Here is a 4,401-nt window from a genome sequence, read left to right as displayed (position 1 = left end):
TGCGCCCACCACCTCCCTGCCCATGATGTCTGCACCCGCTGCCCTGCACGCGCCTCCTTCCGGGGGACGGGGGGGCTAGTGCAGCTTCACCTCCACAAACAGCAAAGTGCCAAGGAGCAAATCCACCTACTTTTATTCTTCCCCAGCCTGTGCCATGGGCAGGGGGCAGGCGTTGGGCTGGGTGGGGAGACAGGGCCAAGGCCTCTCAGGGCCTGGGCTCCGGTACTGGGAGCCCCCAGAGTTTCTGTGGGGTCTCATGGGATCTGTACTGTGCAATCGCTGTATTTTCATGGTTTCCTACAATAAACTGCAATGCCAGAGACTCCAGGAGCAGCAATTCTCACTGGGCTGCGCCACCCCTGCTGCAGGACGCAGCCCTGAAGGAGGCACCCAGGCAGCTCTTGAGGGCTGTACGCATCTGGGCCCCTCTCCTGCGTACAAATCTTTGGCCTTTGTGTAGCACCTTCTAGCAGCTGCCCCAGAGACCTTGGACATCCCAACCGCCCTAGGGAGAAGCCCGTGGGGGTTAAGAGATTTGCCCAAGTCAATCAGTGGCAGAAGGGGAACAGAACCCACAACTCCTAACCACTGCTCTCACCACTAGGCCATGGTGCCTGTTGAAGAATTGCTGGTAGGTGCTGGGGGAGTGTCCAGAGCCCACGCCTGGCCTGCGTTTCACTACACTGGCCCCCCTCCCCCCGTTAGCAGGGGGCCCTGGCCCTGGGGGGTGAAAGTGGCTTCCCTGGGGTCACAGCTGCTGCTCCCTGGTCTGTGCAGTCAGGAGTCCACCTGAACAGGCCTGTGGGTGGCAGACACTGTGCTGCACCACTGCTGACGGCCGGCAGAGGGCAATGCCAGCCCAGGGATGGACACCGGGAGCCAGGAAAGGGGCTGCTGTACAGACAGCTCCGTGCGCTGCCGTGCCAACCCTACACTCCAGCCGTGTGTCCCGATGCCGTGGGCAGCAGGGGGCCGCCTCACGCCGGGCACGGTGCGGGGCTGAGGCCCAGGGGCGTGCAGGGCTGTGGACACGTAGCTGGGAGTGCGCTGCCTGCTCGCCCGGCCCTCGGACGGCCCCAGACACGGGCTCTGCAGGCAGCGGCTGGGTGGGACATCTGGGGCACCACTTCCTCCTCCCTGCCCAGCCTTCCCATAAGGAGGTGGCATGTCCTTGCGGTGGGGACTGTAAAGGTTTATGAACAGTATAAAGGGTCATAAAAGATCATTGTTTGGGCTGGGAACACCAGAGTCACACAGGGGGCTGGGAGAGGGGAAGGGGGGGCAGGGAGGGGGTGGGAGAGGGCTGCGCAGATTCCCCGGGGGGACTCTTCCCCACTAGCGAGAGCTGGATGCGTGTCTTGGTGTTACGGGCCCCCCTGCACCCCGCACAACCCACAAACTCCAGCCCGGCTCAGCCATGGGCCTGCTAGGAGCCAGCTGCTAGCCCTGGGCATCCAGCTGCCTGAGCGGGGCCTGGTTTGGGGCCCCAGGGGCTGAGTGTGACTGGCTCCATGCCAGGGGATTTCCAGCTGAGCCCAGGGAGGCGAGGAGGCTCATGCCCCGGCAGGGGCTGGCTGGCACCCCAGGGAGCCCATCCAGCTCTGATGCCTCGAAGCCCCCTGGGCGAGAGGAGCAGGGGCCCTCCCAGGGGGTGGGGGGCTGTGATGCAAAAGGACACGCACACCCCCGCCCATTCCCTGTCTGCCTGATCCCCTCACACACCCCTGGCCCATCCCCCGCTGCCTCGTCCCCTCACACCCCCCTCCCGCCCATCCCCCGCTGCCTGAGCCCCTCACACCCCCCCAGCCCATCCCCCGCCTGCCGGGCCCCCACCACATCCCCGCCCATCCCCCGCTGCCTCGTCCCCTCACACTCTCCCCGCCCATCCCCCGCCTGCCGGATCCCTTCTCACGCACCCCGCCCATCCCCCGCCTGCTGGGTCCTTTCTCACCCCCCCACCCATCCCCCGCTGCCTCGTCCCCTCACCCACACCCTGCCCATCCCCCGCCTGCCGGGCCCCCACCACATCCCCGCCCATCCCCCGCTGCCTCGTCCCCTCACACTCTCCCCGCCCATCCCCCGCCTGCCGGATCCCTTCTCACGCACCCCGCCCATCCCCCGCCTGCTGGGTCCTTTCTCACCCCCCCACCCATCCCCCGCTGCCTCGTCCCCTCACACACCCCCCCGCCCGACCCCCGCCCTGCCGGGTCCCCTCAAACGCCCCCGCCCGACCCCCGCCCTGCCGGGTCCCCTCAAACACCCCCGCCCAACCCCCGCCTGCCGGATCCCGTCACACGCCCCCCCCCCAGCCCCCTGCTGCTGGGTCCCCCCCCACACACCCCTGCCCATCCCCCGCCTGCTGGGTCCTTTCTCACTTCTCCCGCCCATCCCCCGCTGCCTCGTCCCCTCACACCTCGCCCAACCCCCGCCCTGCCAGGTCCCCTCAAACACCCCCCGCCCAACCCCCGCCCTGCCGGGTCCCCTCAAACGCCCCGCCCAACCCCCGCCCTGCCGGGTCCCCTCAAACGCCCCCGCCCAACCCCCGCCCTGCCGGGTCCCCTCAAACGCCCCCCGTCCAACCCCCGCCCTGCCGGGTCCCCTCAAACGCCCCGCCCGACCCCCGCCCTGCCGGGTCCCCTCAAACACCCCCCGCCCGACCCCCGCCCTGCCGGGTCCCCTCACTCTCCTCCCATACGCAGCCTGAGAGGGAAGAAGCGGGTGGATTCCTGGGGCACGTCCCTGTACCGCAGGTGGGGCAGGAACTTGTCCCCGTCCTGCAGATGCTGATTCATAAAAGTCCCCAGCGTCATCCCCAGGGCCCCATAGACTCTCTCCACCAGCCCGTGGGATGGAGGGTGACCTGCAGAGACCCAGGTGGGTCAGACCCCCCCATCTCTCCACCAGCCCGGAGCCGGGCTGACAGGACATTGGACCCCTGGTCTGTAAGGACCCCGCTGGGGACCCCCCCCTCTGGTGAAGATGGTCAGCGGCACGTCTGCCCTGGTGTCTGCCTCGGTGGAGGACGGAGCCCCCGCCCCTGGGTAGCGGGTGGCGAGATCCATCCCCCCCAGGACGTATTTCTCCCCCGACTGGGTCGCCTTGCTGGGGGCCCCACTGTGTCTAGAGCCCCCTTCTGGAAAGGCTCCTCTGTGATGGGCCGGGGTCTCAAGGGGGCTTCACCCTTAACCCCCCTTCCCCCCCCGGCCAGGGTCGCAGGACCTGCCGGGCCGCCGGGCCGCGTCCCAGACTCCGGGCCGGTCACAGTTCTGCAGCCGCTGCGCGGGGCCTGGATCCCCTGGCGTCCCGAGAGAGGGACATCGTGGGCCAGGTACGACAGCCGGCGGCGACACTTCTGGGGCACCCCCAGCGGCCTCCTGATCCCCACAGTTCTGCTTCCCCTGGGGGAGCCCCTTCCCGGTCCAGGAATCCCCTCTCCCACGGGGATCTGCCCCTGCAGCCTTCCCCACGGGGGTTTGCAGCCTGTGGCCAGCAAGTCCCCTCAGCTCCTCCAAGGAGGGATCCTCCTGCGGCTCGGTCTGGAATTTGGCGGCTGGGGCAGGGAGCGGGACCTGCTCCCTCTCGCGGGCTGGGCCTGGGGTCACAGCCCCGCTGAGTCCTGTCCCTGGTCGCTCCCTCCCCGCCGTGGATTCACTTCCCAGCAGCGCCTCTGGACCAGGCAAACCTGGTTGGGAGCCGACCTGCCCTGCCTGTGGGTCCCCCCATTCATCTGGGATCTCAGCTCCCCCCTTGCTCAGCGCTGCCCTTGCTGTCCCAGTGGGGGCAGGCAGTGAGCTCTCTGCTCTCCTCACTGCATCAGAGCCAGTGGGAACCCCCCTCTCCTGAGCCCCCTCTCCAGTGTGCAAGGGGGCGGGGGGCATCTCTCTGTCCCACCCAGCCCAGGGGTCTGGTTACAGGCAGGCAGGTATCCTGAGCCTAGCAGCTCCTCCCTGCTGCCAGCCAGGTCAGCTGCATTTTCAGTGACCATTTCCCTCTCCGCTGATTGGATCAGGGCCTAGATCCTGTCCCAAAGAGACACAGTCACCCCCCAACAGGACCTCACAGCCAATATCCTGGAGAACCCCAACGACCAGCCAGCCCGACTCCCTCCTGTATCTGCTCAGGGATCTGGGCCATAGGCAGGGTGAGGGGTTTCATCCCTGGGACCCTCACCCAGCTCACCCAACCCTTCAGCATCTGAAGCTGCACCACCAAGGGCCTGACAACAGGTGTCTCTGTCCCAGGATCTCGCCACCCCAGGAATGTCTCCCCATTGACCATCCCCTTCCGCTCCCACTGGGGAGTCTGAGACCGAGGGGCATGAACTCAGGACACTCCACGCAGACATATAGGTTGGGGTCAGGAGCGGGAGCCTGTCCACCACCCCATCCATCGGGCCGATGG

Source organism: Dermochelys coriacea, chromosome 24 (assembly GCF_009764565.3).
Source record: "Dermochelys coriacea isolate rDerCor1 chromosome 24, rDerCor1.pri.v4, whole genome shotgun sequence".
Lineage (NCBI taxonomy): Eukaryota > Metazoa > Chordata > Testudines > Dermochelyidae > Dermochelys > Dermochelys coriacea.
The sequence above is the reverse complement of the archived record's forward strand: the minus strand, read 5'-3'. Positions refer to the sequence as shown.